This window comes from Triturus cristatus, chromosome 4_2 (assembly GCF_964204655.1).
Source record: "Triturus cristatus chromosome 4_2, aTriCri1.1, whole genome shotgun sequence".
Lineage (NCBI taxonomy): Eukaryota > Metazoa > Chordata > Amphibia > Caudata > Salamandridae > Triturus > Triturus cristatus.
This window is the reverse complement of record NC_140586.1, coordinates 986,321,156-986,339,707: the sequence shown is the minus strand read 5'-3', so window position 1 is coordinate 986,339,707 and position 18,552 is coordinate 986,321,156. Positions and strand designations below refer to the sequence as shown.

General features: G+C 52.7%; 1 protein-coding gene and 1 long non-coding RNA gene across 2 annotated transcripts in view; one reads left to right on the top strand and one right to left on the bottom strand.

The window, feature by feature from the left end:
* The window catches only part of LOC146839224 (uncharacterized), a 722,084-nt gene that overhangs the window by 604,791 nt on the left and 98,741 nt on the right, over window positions 1-18,552 (top strand).
* The window catches only part of LOC146839225 (uncharacterized), a 34,909-nt gene continuing 16,374 nt past the window's right edge, over window positions 18-18,552 (bottom strand). Inside the window, exons 2-3 of the long non-coding RNA XR_014960811.1 lie at window positions 1,415-1,688; window positions 18-78 (exon numbers count right to left, since the gene is read on the bottom strand). This is a non-coding gene — a long non-coding RNA (uncharacterized LOC146839225). The remainder of the gene's footprint in view (window positions 79-1,414; window positions 1,689-18,552) is intronic.

Genomic DNA, 18,552 nt, shown 5'->3' with positions numbered 1-18,552 from the left:
TGATGTCACCGCTGGCACTGGTGCTCGGTCCCTCCGCGCCGTCTGTGTCCATGTCTCCCTCCGTGTCCCCCGACGATGCTGTGGACAGGGTGAAGAGACAGGAAGTTATCATACACCTGTATACATAAGTCACATGAGTCAAATCTAAGTAGGTAACAGTGCATAGCCTGAAACAAAGGAAGAGTTATATCTACATCACAAGGTACATATGTAGGGCATGCAAGACACAGTTTTTTGACCCACCATGCCATTGAAAATCCATGGAGAGCATCACACAATAGCAAATGAGATGACATGGAACTTCTGACTGAGGAGCATGGCCCTGGGGACAATCCAGCACTGCATCTGCACCACACAGCGTGGCAGGAAATTGGGATGAGCAAGGACAAAATCCAGGAACTAGAGGCACATGCAGCATAGGTAATACTGAGAACATGGCCACCCTGACTGGCACACTGCACCTTGAGTGTATGTCCGGGAAAACAGCACACACTGGCCAGTCCTAGCAAGGAGTTATCAGGTCTTGACATGTCGGACATGCCCGCACCACCCACCCCCTACATGAGACAAATCCATGTAGACACAGGAAGCACGTACATCTCTTAGTCTGGGTGAAATACACATGGGATGCTAAACTGCTATATTGCACACAAACTACCCAAGGTGCGGCAGTGCAAAATATCATGTACAAATGGGCAGCATCAGATGATTGCAACAAGACACAAAGGCAATGGCCACCGTGAGTATCTAATTGGAAAATCAGGTCAGGCTGGACAGTGGACACTTGTAATACATCTCACGTCAATAAACATGGTGCCAGGGGACAATGTCACAGAGCACAACCTATGCTGTAGACACAGAGATTGTCGACATATTCGGATTACACACATGATACCTAGGAAAAGATGCCCCTGGGGACAGTAGTGGGCACACAACTCCATGCTCCTGAATGGGAATGACAGCGACACACGCTAACATCCCTGCACTAGGCCCAACGCACAATCATGCACATCATGCCACAGGCCACCACATGGGACATGCCTGCTGGAAGGCCTGCCACTCGAGAGATTAACTCCCATGTCTGGACACAGCATTAGTGCCAACTGACATGGGACCCACAGGACCAGAACTGGACAGGGCACAGGCAAGGTCACACAACCAGTTATACACCACCCTCACACATGATGCTGCAGGCATTGTACACTAGGAGAAGGTGCCAGGCAACATAACCTTGTGATGGAGTGACTACACACAGACCAGGGAACACATTGCAAGGAGGGGAAGGGAGGCAGGAGAACCCTGCAATACTGAGGGGAACATGATCTGCACAGCACCATAAACCCTGGAAGTGTATCCATGGAACAGTGCACATACAAATGCTGGTGAAACACAACAAACACACACATGTACCTACCCCTTTCCGGCTGCTGCATCTCCTGTAGACGCCTGTCCAAGTCAGGAAATACCACCGCCAGCACACGTTTCTGGATGTGGGAGAGGCGGCGGCGCCCGCGGTTCTTGTGGCTCTCAGGTGAGTCCCCCAGCAGGAGCCGTGCGATCCTCCGCGTCCAGCACCGGATATCCTGCCAGCGTTTCCTCACCTGGGGCAGGCGCCGCTTCCGGCCATCCGCACTCCTCACGGCGCTGACGGCATCCAGCCATATCTTCTCCTTGGCAGAGGCGTCTACCTGTGAGGATGGACAAGTGACACTACATCACTACACCTGGCACATGTCACAGGGACCCAGATTAGAACACATTCACTGTTTACAACAAGGCCTAGTATGCATCCAACGCATTGCACCTCTGTCATAGGGACATGATCCTGTGGGGGAAGGCCAAAAGCAGTACGTGCGATTGAAAGGACACAGGTGGAATGAGGGCAACTACACAATCAATGATCCAGGCTCACACTGTGCATCACACCCACCCCTCCTGTCTCAGGGCACTGCTGGGAGTGATAGGCCCCCACCCCTCCTGTCTCAGGGCACTGCTGGGAGTGATAGGCCCCCACCCCTCCTGTCTCAGGGCACTGCTGGGAGTGATAGGCCCCCACCCCTCCTGTCTCAGGGCACTGCTGGGAGTGATAGGCCCCCACCCCTCCTGTCTCAGGGCACTGCTGGGAGTGATAGGCCCCCACCCCTCCTGCCTCAGGGCACTGCTGGGAGACATCAGGCATTCCCACCCCTGGGACCCCCCTACAGTACATAGCATGTGGGTCACACCTGGACACAATGGCAGAAGTCACAGTCACGAACAAGGGGCACAGTCTGTGCCAGTGGACACTGCACTCACCTGATAACCTGGTCGCCCATACAGCATGGGGTACTGTGGGAGGATCACATCCACCAAAGCCATGTTCTCCTCCAGGGTGAATGGCTGTGACCTCTCCACAGCCCTTGACATGGTTCCAGGAAATCAGTAGCAGCAGCTGGGTTGTGGAATACAGAGATGTGCAGGCAAGTGCTCCCTCATGGGACCTGGCTGCCTTATATCTGCCTTGCTGGCCCATCTCATGCACAGGGGTACAGAGTGATTGGTCACTCACATTTGCATCCTATGGTTCCTCCAATCCCTTCAAACCTAGCAGTCTGTGGGTTCTCTATCGGTTTCATTCTCCTGCATGATGTCAGCCCCACAAACACATTGCAACAAAGTAGAAGAATTCCAACTGACTTCTGCTGTGCACCTTCCAGAACACGTTCGAAATTTGAACTTGGTCTCCATGACAACCAGCATGCATGTAGGCCTTAATACTTGTCCCCTATGTAATTTGGAGCATCACACACAGGTACGGTGCGTTTCGGGGCCCTAGGGCACCCCAAATGCATAGCAACGGCCCGTACATGCATGCCGACGTTCACTATCACTATGGGTCTGCACGCGTATGCGTACTCGTAGTGGTACGGACCGTACACACGCATCTACGCTCACTATCAGTATGGGTCTGCACGCGTACGCGTACTCGTAGTGATATTGAGCGTACATGCTAGTGTACGGTCCGTACCACTACGAGTACGCATACGCGTGCAGACCCATACTGATAGTGAACGTCGGCATGCATGTACGCTCACTATCACAATGGGTCTGCACGCGTATGCGTACTCGTAGTGGTACGGACCGTACACACGCATCTACGCTCACTATCACTATGGGTCTGCACGCGTATGCGTACTCGTAGTGGTACGGACCGTACACTAGCATCTACGCTCAATATCACCACGAGTACGCGTGCAGACCCATACTGATAGTGAGCGTAGATGAGTGTGTACGGTCCGTACCACTACGAGTACGCATACGCGTGCAGACCCATAGTGATAGTGAGCGTAGATGCATGTGTACGGTCCGTACCACTACGAGTACGCATACGCGTGCAGACCCATAGTGATAGTGAGCGTAGATGCGTGTGTACGGTCCGTACCACTACGAGTACGCGTACGCGTGCAGACCCATACTGATAGTGAACGTCGGCATGCATGTACGCTCACTATCACTATGGGTCTGCACGCGTATGCGTACTCGTAGTGGTACGGACCGTACAAATGCCTGTACGCTCGCCATCACGATGGGTACACATACGGCAGCACTCCCACAGTGATTTGGGAACATACACAGGCCCTCTTTGACAGCTGTACGGCGGATTTGACACATCACAGTGGGGATAGGCGACACACAGGTAGGAATAGGGCGGACATACTTGTCCATGGATGGACATACTTGTCCAGGAATGGACATCAAGGCGTCGTCGGTGCATGACTACATGTGTGGGGCACAGGTGTGACAGGCTGTGATGTGGAACATGACTCCTGAGTGGAGAAGGCACCAGATGTATGATGAGATGTGTATAGGTGTAATGTGTGATGGTGCAATGTGTGCCAGGCATTCCCTTGACTCCTTTGACATGTGTGCATGTCGTAATGCGCACTTTGGGTGAGCGTCACTGGCATGGCACGGACACAAACACACGGAAGTGTCCCATGAGGCCCGGTACAGGGGTTCTGACACATGACTTGTCACTACCCACAGTGCACAATGTGACTATGTCATATATGTGTGCGGGATTACCATCTGGTTGATGTTGTTGCACCCTCAGGAGCTGCAGCCGTTGCAGCAACCAACATGTGTCTGTGTGTAGATTGTCATTGCACGCTGTTCCGCACACCATGCCACATGTGTTATCGGATGTGAGGTGCACATGTATGCATGGGACACGGAGTAGCGTGACAAGGACATGTCAGCATCCTCACAAGGAATGTGTGGTGAGTCATGACATGTGCACCTTCATGGCAAGGTGTGTGGGCAGGCCTAGTGTAATGTCCTGTGACCTGTGGCTCCAGTGTTCCGCTACCAGTCCCTGCAATCGGCATCCTACTTCTGCTGATGTGTGGGTGTATGTCAATCCTGTGTTGCGTCTGGCTGTTCCCTTGCACTGGGACACAGCTATTCCCATGGCGTGGCATGGGGAGGTTCTCACTCTCCGTGTGTAGCTGGGTCTTGGGAGGAGTGCCACCTTGCATCCATACGTGTGCACTGCTGGCCATGTAGCACATACCTGACTCCCTATGTAGCATGTGTGTATTGCAAGATTAACATGTGCTCAGTAGACATGAGTTGTTGTCGTGGTCCACTCACTCTTCCTTGTCACTTCCAAATTACTGCAGAGCCCCGCCTCTTGCCCGAAGAATTCCAGACTTGGCTGCCATGCAGGAGAATGACAGCATCCGGCTCTACCGCTTCCCCCAACCGTTGATCCTGGAGTTTACGGCGAGACTGGCACCACACCTGCAACCGCTGCACAGGTATCCTACGGCACTGACACCCCAGCTGAAGGTAATGGCTGCCCTACATTTTCTTGCCACGGGTACCTTTCAAAATACCATAGCTCATGTTGGTGGCATGTCCCAGAGCATGTTCAGCGGTGTGCTGCATGATTTCTTGGAGGCCATGTTGATTCACCTGGATGACTTCATCAAGTTCCCAACCCCTGAACAGATGACTGAGGTCAAGCGTGGATTCTATGCCCTGGGAGGGATGCCCCATGTCATTGGGTCCATAGATGGGACACATGTAGGTTTGGTACCACCACACGCACGGGAGGTGGCATACCGCAATCGGAAGCACTACCACTCCATCAATGCCCTTGTGGTGTGTCTGTCCAACATGGTGATTTCACATGTCTGTGCTCGTTTTCCAGGATCAGCACACGATGCCTACATCATGAGGCGTAGCGGGATGCCTGATATGATGATGCGGCTGCGCAACGAACGTGCATGTGTTGTTGGTGGGTACAGTCTGTGTGTCCTGTATTCTGTATAGCCTACCAGCACGACCGCTTCACCACTTCTAACGCTGACCATGTCCTTCCCATGTAGGGGACGCTGGCTATCCCAACATGCCTTGGCTGCTGACACCTCTCCGCAACCCCATCACGCCGGCCCAGCTCCGCTACAACACCGCCCATGGCCGGACAAGGCGAGTGATAGAGAGGACGTTTGGCATGCTGAAGAGCCGATTCCGGTGCCTCCACAAGACCGGCGGTGCACTCCCTTATGCCCCGGCGAAGGTCTGCAAGATCTTCATGGTCTGCTGCATGCTGCACAACATGGCAGTGGAAAGAGCTGTGCCACTCATCCTGAATCAACATGACGAGGACCACCCACCCGTGGAGGACGAAGGGCTTGGCAATGGGGCTAGTGATGTGGAGGATGTGGAGCCGCAAGAGGACATCCGGACTCGGCTCATACGCGACTTCTTTGCTTAGTGGTGAGTACCAGTGTCTGAGTGTGCACGCATTGGTCCCCGTGTGGCATGCGTTGTGATGTGTGTCTCCACCTGCATGTATGGCACGTGAGTCAGAGGTGTGTGTGGGTGTGTCACTGGAGTGATGGTGGCAGTGATGGTAGTAGTTCCCCAGTCACAATGATTACCTAGCATGTTGTCATCCATACATGTGTCGAGTAAATGCACATGCAAGTGGCTGTGTTATTTGTGGCTGACTTCTTGTGTGTCTCTCTTCCCCAGGTACCTGCGAATGCCGTCTGCTGCTTGCATTGTTGTGGCACTGCTATTCCTCATGGGCATGACATCGTGGGCTGACTCAGCGTTACAGGCACGGACACGTTTGGAAGTCTCCATGGGGTAAGGGATGCATCTGGGGTGTATTGGTTGTGGCAGTTGTTCACGATGTATGCACACTGCCCCTGTCGATGTGTTGTTCCTCTGCAGCCATGTCGCATCCCCATGGGACACAACATGCAGCTGTGTACACCTGAATAGATGGTCTGCCTGGTTGACAGGCATCAGTGATGGGATAGTGGATTGTGATGATGGCATCAATGTGTGTGACACTGCCCTCGGACACATACGGTTAGCATTGGCTTGACATGGTGTGGGACTTCCACATCAGCGGATCTATGGTGTATGGCAGGCTCTCCGTGTGCAGCTGTGGGTATTTAGCTGTTAGCCGACGCATGTGTGCCAGTACCATGGCTATCACGCATTTGTGCTGCAGCAGGGGGGTGCCAGTGTTGGACCCACATGTCATTCCCCATGATGTGTTCATCTGTACTTCGAGTTGCCTCTGCAAACCCGAATACATGACTAATAAAGGTGTCCCTATGCCTCCAAGGTGCCTCTTCTCAGTCAATGCTGGTGTGTTGCCACGGTGCATCCTGCATGTCTGGCATGGTATTCCCTGATTGTGGCTATGTGTCAATGTGTCGAGTGGCAAGATGCAAGCTGTGTGTGTGGGCTGAGACTGTGTATTGGGCATGATGTCCATGACTGCGTGGGTATTGTGACATGTGCCATCCCCATGCATCCAACGTTGGCCAGGCCCCCATTCTCTGCATCCACCGTACTCAAGCTTGCAGGACATGGTTCTGCCACCTGTCTACACATACCTGGGTGCCCCCCAGGACACAGGACTGGATCCCTGACCTCTGCGCATGACTGTTGCTGTACTCAATGTGTGTGTCAGCACGGTTGTTCGGCCACCCCCTCAGCTGGTTGTGCCCATCACGGGTGTGTATGGTGCTCCATGTCTGTCTTGCCTAATACACTGTGACCCATGTGTAGGAAGGTGGATATCTGACTATGGTTACCCCCAACTTTTTGCCTAGTGTCTAGCTGGTTTTTCGACTTAGTTGGCCTGAGATCCTGCCATTCAGGGTCTCAGGCTGTCTGCTCTCTCTGTAAAATGGACTCCATGTACCCTAGGTACATAACCAATTGGTAAGGATCACCTTATTGGACCCTGTACAGTGTACCCTAGGTACCCAGGGCATAGGTGTACCCTAGGCCTCCCAGGGGCTGCAGCATGTATTATGCCACCCCTGGTCTGGCCTTCCAATCAGACACAACTGGCTGATCACTCAGCTGGGGCAAGGTCGTGTAATCACCCCTTGCTTAGGTGTAGTATTCCTATACCTACCTTATATATAGACACATGTATACCTATCAGTCACTCCTATGGCAGGCCTTAACAATCCTGGAGGCAGAGTGCTTGGTAACATGTGAGATGGTGCTCTAGCATGAGCTGAGCCTGTCTGCAGCTTTCGGAACCATGTCCTTATAGCTGTTCTATGATATAGCCTACCATATACTCTTAAAGTGCCTTATAATCTTAGACGGTTATGGTAACTATGGTTTGGCTTTATCGAAACATGTCGTGTAAGGTGTCTAACACTGTGGAATAATACCCCCATGCCATTTCTGGACATGAGGATATTATTCCCCCCTTCTAGAGGGAAAGACATGTTAAAATCATACTTCACTGTTAGCCTCTGACCAAAGCCTCAGCATCACAAAATGGATGCTGCTGCCACGACACAAGTCTGACCTCCTGCAGCTGGGAGTGATCCCAGCCAGGGAGGCCTGGACAATAGGTTTCCTGCTTGGGGAGGTGCTAGCACCTCCCCAGACAGCCTTTAGTGTATTGGGGCAGGGTGGGCTGAAAGGAATGAGACATGCCTGGGGCACACAAGGTGTTCCTTGCATAGTCCAGTTCAAACCGGCGCTGGGGCACTCCAGCCCCAGCTCTGGCGCGAAACTGGACAAAGGGAAGTGGGTGTAACCACCCCCTCCCAGGTCCCACCCATAAGGCGTGACCTAGCAGGTATCCCAGCCCCCCAGATTAGTATAAGAGTGGGAGTTGGGCCTCAAGACTTTAGATTATCCTGAACCTGCAAAACTGAACAGAAACTCTGGACCTTCGACATTCGACGAAAGAAGAAGACTGAAGAATCTCCCTTGTAGCCAAGGAGTGGCTACCCTGTGCAAACAGGCACCATCAAGAGACTACCCTTTGCTTTGCCCACGTTCTACGAGGAACCGACTGCAGAGCCCGACCAGAGCCTTGACTTCCAGACTTCTCCGACCCTCATCCACATCCACAGCAGAGCTGAGATCCGTGGAGGCGACGAGCGACGTGGGACCGGCTACCTGGGAAAAGTGGCTAGTAACTTACAGCGCAGCCTCTGAGGCACCCTCGAAGTTGTGCACCGGGGATTGAGAAGCCCCACCCCCAAGCACCATCTGCACCGAAGATCAGCCCCCCACACTCCACGAGTCCTGCGTGGGGCCCTTCAGCATTTTCCTGCTTGCCGCGTCTGTCCGGTTGCTTGCCCGCTGGCTAGTGGCCTTTGTGACGACGCTCCCTGAAATCTTCTGCGCTGGTTTGGCTCCTCCAGACTGGCTCCCGCTTCTCTGCAAAGAAGAAGCACCCCAGACCTTCCTGGTCTGCACCAGAAGCAAGTCCTCCGTTCTTCGTGGGTTCCGCTTGCCAAGGCTTGGTGAGTCCTAGTCCAACTTCGACGCCGCCGACAGCAAGAGCCTTCGTGGGACAGCTTGCCTCCTGGTCCTGGTCGTCCTCGACGCTTCCTGGTCCTCCTGGCTGCAGCGACAAGCTTCACCTTCACCTGCAAATCTTCACGACATCGCCTGGTTCCTTCCTGGTTCCACGTGGTCACTGGCTAGTGACTTTGACTCTGTCCCCTCTGCTTGCAGGTTTCTTCTCTTCTTGATCCCAGCCTTGGGATCCACCGGACACTCTTCACTGACTGCCTGTCAGCATCTTTCTTCAGGCATCCATAGGAGTCGACGACGAAAACTACGAAACTTCACCCCTATGCACCCGCAGCCTGTGGGCTAGGTAACTTGGGTACTCCGGTGCTCATCAGGATAGTGACTATCCTAGTGTCTAGTTTTCAAGTCTCAACTTCCTAGCTACTCCGGAAGTGTCCTAAATCTACCGTTTTCTAAACTGTAATATTGCTATTGACTTTTACGCATCACGCGTGAGTGTTTCCACTCTGCACACGAATCCCGTGGGCCTCCCACTTCCTAACTAACGCTAGTGTAGTGTAGCCCCAGCGATTCCCTAGGCCTAGGCCTATTCTATTTCCGTGACAGTGGTTCTTATACCACTTACTTAGTATATGGTTTGCGTGGCCCCTAGGGCCTAACTGTATTACTTACCTGTGTGACTTACTGTATGCATTAATAAGACTGTGTTGTACTTACCTCTAATCTCATAAAGAGTGCTGAGGGTTTGCTTAGAATAAATACACTTTATTTTATATATATATCTGTTGTGGTGTCCTTTCATTTGGTATTCAAGGGATTATATATGGTATCACAGCTGGCTTCACATGCCATTCAGAGTTTAGCCTAAGACTGCTCTTGTCCATGCTACCACTAGGATAGCTGGTCTATAAGGTTGACTTTACAACCAATCACCATAAGGGTATTTGGACTGATATAAGGTGTACACTATAACTAGTGACATCATACATCAGGCCAACTTCTCACATTGGTGAGCAGCGGTTGGGATCTGAGCTTGCTGTTGTAATACCATTGTAATCTTGAGATACTAAATTGAAAGATCACACAGATATTGTCTAGGTACATATAACATAGTTTATAATACTTAAGTCCTACTGGACTTAGTAGTTGTAGGTTGAAGGGAGTAACACACCCTGACTACAACTACTAGAGAGGTTTAGTAGAAACAACTAGTGTAGGTAGGTGCACACACCACACCCTCACTAGATCATGCCTCTGGGAGGAGATCAAGTAGATGCTCTCTCAGGAGGGGCAGGTCTGCACAAGACCCCCTCTAGGTATGATACCTTTACATTCCAGGAGATGAGACATTTGTGTACCTCCAGAGGAATAAAACAGGGTGCAAACCCTACCCTTAGACAGCTAGTGGAGCTTCTGGAGGCCTATGATGCTGAAAGAGCTGCCAGGGATGGTGCCATAGCTGTAGATGGGGGTCTACCCACCACAGATGAGTCAGATGGGGAGGTAGACAGCCAGGGCCAAGTAGGAAGACTTAGCCAGGCTAACCTAAGCTTACATGGGAGTTTGCATGGGGTTCCCCCATACAGACCCACAAGTAGGCTTTCACAGAGAAGCAGGAGGGACAGATCCCCTTCAAGGGAATCCATCCACTCCCATGTTTCTAGCATCTCTGATGCTTCCTCTCACAGGGGAATGACTTCACCTGAGAGAAAGGAGCATAAAGCCAGAATGAGGGAAGCTAATCTGAGGATTCAAAGGGAAGAAATTGCCCTGGCCAAGGAGAAGCTTGCTCTGGCTAGAGAGCAAAAATTGTGTGGGTCAGAACCCACTGGTGGCAGCAACATTCCTAGAGATAGGGATAGGTCTTATGACCATAGAAACCTAAGCAAGATAGTCCCCCCATATCAGAATGGGGATGACATCCACAAGTGGATGACTGCTTTGGAGAGGGCCTGCAAAGTACAGCAGGTACCCCAAAGTTAGTGGGCAGCTATCTTGTGGCTCTCCTTTTCTGACAAAGGTAGAGACAAGCTCCTCACAGTCAGTGATGAGGATGCAAATAATTACAAAGTCCTGAAGAGTGCTCTGATAGATGGGTTTGGCTTAACCACTGAGCAATATAGGTTGTTGTTCAGAGACACCCAGAAGACACAGACACAGGACTGGTCTGATTTTGTGGATTGTGCCACTAAGGCTTTGGAAGGTTGGTTAACTGGCAGCAAGGTGCAGGACTATACAGGATTGTACAACTTGATTATGAGGGAGCAGATCCTTAGTAATTGTCAGAACCAGCTTCTCCATCAACACCTGGTAGACTCAGATTTGACCTCTCCCCAAGAATTGGGAAAGAGGGCAGATAAATGGGTCAGGACCAGGATTAGGCCTAAAAATCAGGGTGGTGACCAAAAGAAAGATACCACCAAGCCTCAAGAGAAGGGTGGGGATAAAGCAAAAGAGAAATCTTCCTCAGGGCCCCAAAACTCCACACAGGGTGGTGGGTCCCAAGCTCCCTCCTCTACCACAGTTAAAAAGCCTTACTGCCATGTGTGTAAAACACCTGGGCATTGGAAAACTGACAGCAGTTGTCCACAGGCTAAAAACAAAACTGTTCCTCCAACTACTCCTGTCACACCACCTATTACTGTCAGCAGTAATCCCCCAGGTGGTGGGAGTGCCCCCAAAAATTTGGTTGGGTTTTCTTGGGGAACACAGGGGGATCCTGGCTTAGCCAATTCCCCTACAGCAGCTACTCTTGTCTGTGATGGTGGCATGGGGTTTGCCAACTTCACTGCCTGTCCCAACACTTTGGGTAGGTACAGACAGGAACCCTACATCAATGGTAGAAAAGCTGAGGCCTACAGAGACACTGGAGCTAGCATCACTATGGTGGCCCATAGGCTAGTTCCCTCTGAGCAGCTTTTGCCTGGTTTCTCATACCAGGTCACTAACATTGATGGCAAACAGAACAGTCATCCCATGGCAGAGGTATGTCTCAGCTGGGGAGGTGTCACTGGCCCTAAAAGGGTGGCAGTGTCTCCAACCTTGCCTGTGGACTGCTTACTGGGGAATGACTTAGAACTCTCAGCTTGGGCTGGAGTTGAACAAGACACCCATTCCAAAATGGTAGGCCTTTCCCAAAAGGGTAGTGGGGTTGTGCCAGTCACAACCCCTGTCCAAGTAGCTTTCCTCCCTGAAAAGGTTGGAAGGGCAGTGGTAGCCACAGCCCAGGCACAGACAGACTTCCCTGTAGAGACTGGCAGAGCTGTGACAGTCACAGCTCAAACACAAACTGAGTGCCTCCCTGAAAAGGTTGGCAAGGCTGTAATGGTCTCAGCCCATACTCAGACTGATATAGGTGTAGTGAAGCCTGAAACTATGGATCACTCCACACAAACAGAGAGTAGTGGGGAGGAAGAAAAGTCTCCCTCTCCCCAGACATTAGGAAAAGGTCAGCCTCCTCAGGGATCTGACCTCACCCCTTGTGAAGGAACTGCCCCAGAGGTAGCCAGGCCTGGCCTGGCAGAGCCTCTGATGTCAGTGGCCCCTTCCAAGGTGGGACCCAGTCTGGTGCAGGTAGCCTGCCTCTCTCTACCCTGCCTCAGTCAGCCCAGGGCTGCAGAGGTCAGGGAGGCCAGTGGACCCCAAGAGGGCCCCTGTCCACAAGAACCCCCCCCTTCAAAAGAATGAGGATTGCCTGGTTAGTTGCCCTAGCCAGGTGATGGGTAAAAACATTCCTGAGGGATCCCCTTCACAGGTAGTTAGGGACCTCCCCCAGAGGGATTCTGTTGGGCACAGGCAAACATGGGACCTTAGGGCCCCAAACCTGACCTGTCCCTCCAGTAAGCCCACAAAAGGGACCCAGCCTCCAGCTTTAGGTAGCCAGAGGCTGACCCTGAGAGCACAGTGCAACTCAGTTAGAGAAAGAAAGGCATCCATGGTGGAGGATGATTGGAGGAAGCTGAGGCCTCACTTTGAGGACACTCACTTCAGTACTCCATCTCAACACCAGCCTTTTACTTTGCAAAGACACACCAAAGGTAGAGATTCCCTATGGTGGAGACCCTATGATATCTTTAGGATGAGGGATTGCTTAGTGGACCATGAGACAGGGGGTAACCATGCCAGTGCTGGTTCTTCCTTATATGGCCACTCAGGCAATAGAGGCTTACCTTGTAAAGGCCAGCCTTATCTCCTTTCGTTTGGGGGGGGGGTTGTGTAGGAAGGTGGATATCTGACTATGGTTACCCCCAACTTTTTGCCTAGTGTCTAGCTGGTTTTTCGACTTAGTTGGCCTGAGATCCTGCCATTCAGGGTCTCAGGCTGTCTGCTCTCTCTGTAAAATGGACTCCATGTACCCTAGGTACATAACCAATTGGTAAGGATCACCTTATTGGACCCTGTACAGTGTACCCTAGGTACCCAGGGCATAGGTGTACCCTAGGCCTCCCAGGGGCTGCAGCATGTATTATGCCACCCCTGGTCTGGCCTTCCAATCAGACACAACTGGCTGATCACTCAGCTGGGGCAAGGTCGTGTAATCACCCCTTGCTTAGGTGTAGTATTCCTATACCTACCTTATATATAGACACATGTACACCTATCAGTCACTCCTATGGCAGGCCTTAACAATCCTGGAGGCAGAGTGCTTGGTAACATGTGAGATGGTGCTCTAGCATGAGCTGAGCCTGTCTGCAGCTTTCGGAACCATGTCCTTATAGCTGTTCTATGATATAGCCTACCATATACTCTTAAAGTGCCTTATAATCTTAGACGGTTATGGTAACTATGGTTTGGCTTTATCGAAACATGTCGTGTAAGGTGTCTAACACTGTGGAATAATACCCCCATGCCATTTCTGGACATGAGGATATTATTCCCCCCTTCTAGAGGGAAAGACATGTTAAAATCATACTTCACTGTTAGCCTCTGACCAAAGCCTCAGCATCACAAAATGGATGCTGCTGCCACGACACAAGTCTGACCTCCTGCAGCTGGGAGTGATCCCAGCCAGGGAGGCCTGGACAATAGGTTTCCTGCTTGGGGAGGTGCTAGCACCTCCCCAGACAGCCTTTAGTGTATTGGGGCAGGGTGGGCTGAAAGGAATGAGACATGCCTGGGGCACACAAGGTGTTCCTTGCATAGTCCAGTTCAAACCGGCGCTGGGGCACTCCAGCCCCAGCTCTGGCGCGAAACTGGACAAAGGGAAGTGGGTGTAACCACCCCCTCCCAGGTCCCACCCATAAGGCGTGACCTAGCAGGTATCCCAGCCCCCCAGATTAGTATAAGAGTGGGAGTTGGGCCTCAAGACTTTAGATTATCCTGAACCTGCAAAACTGAACAGAAACTCTGGACCTTCGACATTCGACGAAAGAAGAAGACTGAAGAATCTCCCTTGTAGCCAAGGAGTGGCTACCCTGTGCAAACAGGCACCATCAAGAGACTACCCTTTGCTTTGCCCACGTTCTACGAGGAACCGACTGCAGAGCCCGACCAGAGCCTTGACTTCCAGACTTCTCCGACCCTCATCCACATCCACAGCAGAGCTGAGATCCGTGGAGGCGACGAGCGACGTGGGACCGGCTACCTGGGAAAAGTGGCTAGTAACTTACAGCGCAGCCTCTGAGGCACCCTCGAAGTTGTGCACCGGGGATTGAGAAGCCCCACCCCCAAGCACCATCTGCACCGAAGATCAGCCCCCCACACTCCACGAGTCCTGCGTGGGGCCCTTCAGCATTTTCCTGCTTGCCGCGTCTGTCCGGTTGCTTGCCCGCTGGCTAGTGGCCTTTGTGACGACGCTCCCTGAAATCTTCTGCGCTGGTTTGGCTCCTCCAGACTGGCTCCCGCTTCTCTGCAAAGAAGAAGCACCCCAGACCTTCCTGGTCTGCACCAGAAGCAAGTCCTCCGTTCTTCGTGGGTTCCGCTTGCCAAGGCTTGGTGAGTCCTAGTCCAACTTCGACGCCGCCGACAGCAAGAGCCTTCGTGGGACAGCTCGCCTCCTGGTCCTGGTCGTCCTCGACGCTTCCTGGTCCTCCTGGCTGCAGCGACAAGCTTCACCTTCACCTGCAAATCTTCACGACATCGCCTGGTTCCTTCCTGGTTCCACGTGGTCACTGGCTAGTGACTTTGACTCTGTCCCCTCTGCTTGCAGGTTTCTTCTCTTCTTGATCCCAGCCTTGGGATCCACCGGACACTCTTCACTGACTGCCTGTCAGCATCTTTCTTCAGGCATCCATAGGAGTCGACGACGAAAACTACGAAACTTCACCCCTATGCACCCGCAGCCTGTGGGCTAGGTAACTTGGGTACTCCGGTGCTCATCAGGATAGTGACTATCCTAGTGTCTAGTTTTCAAGTCTCAACTTCCTAGCTACTCCGGAAGTGTCCTAAATCTACCGTTTTCTAAACTGTAATATTGCTATTGACTTTTACGCATCACGCGTGAGTGTTTCCACTCTGCACACGAATCCCGTGGGCCTCCCACTTCCTAACTAACGCTAGTGTAGTGTAGCCCCAGCGATTCCCTAGGCCTAGGCCTATTCTATTTCCGTGACAGTGGTTCTTATACCACTTACTTAGTATATGGTTTGCGTGGCCCCTAGGGCCTAACTGTATTACTTACCTGTGTGACTTACTGTATGCATTAATAAGACTGTGTTGTACTTACCTCTAATCTCATAAAGAGTGCTGAGGGTTTGCTTAGAATAAATACACTTTATTTTATATATATATCTGTTGTGGTGTCCTTTCATTTGGTATTCAAGGGATTATATATGGTATCACAGCTGGCTTCACATGCCATTCAGAGTTTAGCCTAAGACTGCTCTTGTCCATGCTACCACTAGGATAGCTGGTCTATAAGGTTGACTTTACAACCAATCACCATAAGGGTATTTGGACTGATATAAGGTGTACACTATAACTAGTGACATCATACATCAGGCCAACTTCTCACACCATGTGTCCTGTGCCAGACTCAGGCCCCAGGGTGTGGATGGTTGAAGACAAAAGATGACTCAGGCATGTTTAGACATTACAAGACACATGTTAGGTAATAATGCTACCAGCAGGCATCTACTCATCATAGTGTGATTTATTATTGGGGGGGGGGGTGCAAAGTGAGGGGCTTTCCGGGATTATGGAATCCAAAGTTCAGTAGGGGAGTTGGTGTCCTTGCCATTGGAAATCCTCAGAGTCCATGCCACAGTCTTTGTCAACATTGGTCAGCCAGTGACCAGCAGGGCCATGTGGCAGAGAATGTCTCCTGATGCTGTGATGCTGTTGCTCCAGTGGGCCAGGTGCCAGGCCAGGTGTCCTGGGAGATGGTGATGTAGCAGCCACCCTCACGGTCCTTTCCGTGGACGACCCGGCCTCCTGCGGGGAACCTCACCAGCAGGCCGTGACGACGTCTGGGATGCTCCGTCGGATGTTCCCTCCTCCTCCTCCTGATCCCTCCCTGTGGGTGGTGATGTTCTCCGCCTTCTGGCACAGGGAGGGTCGGCCATGGTGTCGGCCATCCGACGGAGTGTAGCGTGAATCCCCTGGAACGCCGTCACTTGCTCAGCCTGTCTGTCCTCCATCCTCCGTTGGTGTACCAGTAGACAGGCTATTAGCTCAGCATGTTGCTGGGCCTGCTGGGCCTTGATCCCCTCGAGGACGGACACAACCTGGGCCATGCCCGTGGTGTCCTGCCGGTATGAGTCCAGGATGTTACGGACATGGGACAATGCCGGATCCCCAGCCAACTGGTCAGGCTCGCGCCTCCGCCGTCCTCCACTCCCACCACCCCTGCCCACTTGCGCCTGGCCTGCACTTGTGGGCACATGGGGTCTCCGGGACCCCTGAGGGGTGGCATTGGCGTTGTCGCCTGCCTCCTCCTGGGTGCCCGGGACACCGTGTCCCTCCTGGCCAGCCTGGCTGCATTGTGGTGTTGGGGCAGGGATCCTGGGTGTCTCCTGGGATGTGGCAGGAGTGGGGGTGGTGGTTGGCACAGTTGTACCTGACGCAGGTGCTGCAGGTGGTTGGACACCAGAGGGGCCAGGTTGGTCGGGGTCGTCCGCAGAGTGGTGAGACTGGTCGCTGCCGGTGGGATCAGGATCCTGCAGATCCGGGTCCTGTGAGTGTTCCCCCCCAGTGTTGGGGGGTGCACCACGACGTTGACCTGTGTGTGAGAGAGACAATGTTAATTTTGGTCCATGCAACATCCATGTTTCATCAGTTTCAAAGTTGGCACATTTCCTCTTGGCATTGGGATCGGTCTTGCATTCCACTCACAGTGCACTTGTGCATGGGTGTGTCCCTTGGGCACCACTTTGGCCCCTTTAACTATGTGTGGCACAGTCTTACTTGCTGCGTCAAGTGTGACTGCAGTCAGCAGTGGAGTGGGCAGGTGTGGCGAGCCATGCATTGGCGCCTTCCGTGTAGCACTGTACATGTGCACATGGAGTGGATCCACACACTTATATGATCCAGGTAGCTGTCCTTGTGCTCGTGTACAGGTTGTGACATGGCCCTGTGTTTTGCCATGGTGAAGAGGGGGGGTTCTGGCACTGGCCACCCTTGTCTACATGCACGCAGTCTACCTGCTGACGAGCAGACATTCACACACGCAACACGGCTGATTAGCTCTCCCTGTGTCTCGCTCCCTCTGTGTCCCCCTCTCCCTCCCTCCGTGTGTCACCCTCTGTCACCTCGGACCAGCTTCCTGGGCACACACTGTTAGCAGATCTTTGAGTGGCCCTTGGCTTGTTGATGTGAGTTTGTTCCTGGTCTCCAGGCACCCATTGGGTGTGATGTGTGTCTGTGCGCTGCTGCTGTGGTGGTGTGTGCTGCCACTCTTTCACAATGTTGGCTGTTCATTAGCTGCTGTCATGTGCAAGACAGTGCCTTCACCCCCATGTGTTGATGCAAGGCGTCCGCCATTTGCTGGCAAGTCATTCCTGTGTTGGGACACACTGTTTGTCTGGCTGTGACCTAGGCCATATGGGTAGAGTGAATTGTTGTCTGCTTCTGAGTTGCACTATGTGCTTTTGGGGGCCCAGCCTCCCGCCATCCGGGTTACCGTGTCATGTGTTGTTGTCTTCTGTGGCCTGTGACTTGACATTGTCCAGCTGGGTGCATGGGGCATGGTGGCAGCAGTGGCATGTGCGTGCTCATGGAGTGTGGTTGAGTCATGCGATGGCTTGTGGTGGTTGCGTGCCTGTTAGTGATGTTGGTTGTGGATGCCGTTCCCCCCATGTGAGGTGCGTTGTTTGTGTACTCACCTGGGTCTCGGAGTCCTTCTAATCCTTCGACTGCCTCCACCGGCAGTATGGCCATCACCCTCTCCTCCCAGGGATGGTAGTGTACGGGTCTGCGGGAGGGCCCTCCTCCGGTGGCGTTGGCCTGGTCGTGTTCATCCTGCCTCTTGGCTCGGACCCTCCTCCGCAGATCGTACCACCTGTTCTGGCATTCCTGCCTGGTCCGTCTGGTGTCCGCAACAGCATTCACAGCATCGACAATGATCTGCCACATGGCTGTTTTTGCTGCCTGGCTGGTGTTTCTGACCAATGTCCCAAAGATCTGTGGCTCGACTCTGAGGATTTGATCAACAAGAACCTCCAACTCTCGGTTACTGAACTTTGGATTCTTGGTGGTGGGCATGATGAGGGGTGTGGATGGGGGGGGGGGGTGGATGGTGGGGGTGGTGTGTGGATGGTTGTGGGTGTGTGGGTGTGGTTGTGCAGGTGTGTGTGTGTGTGAATGTGATGA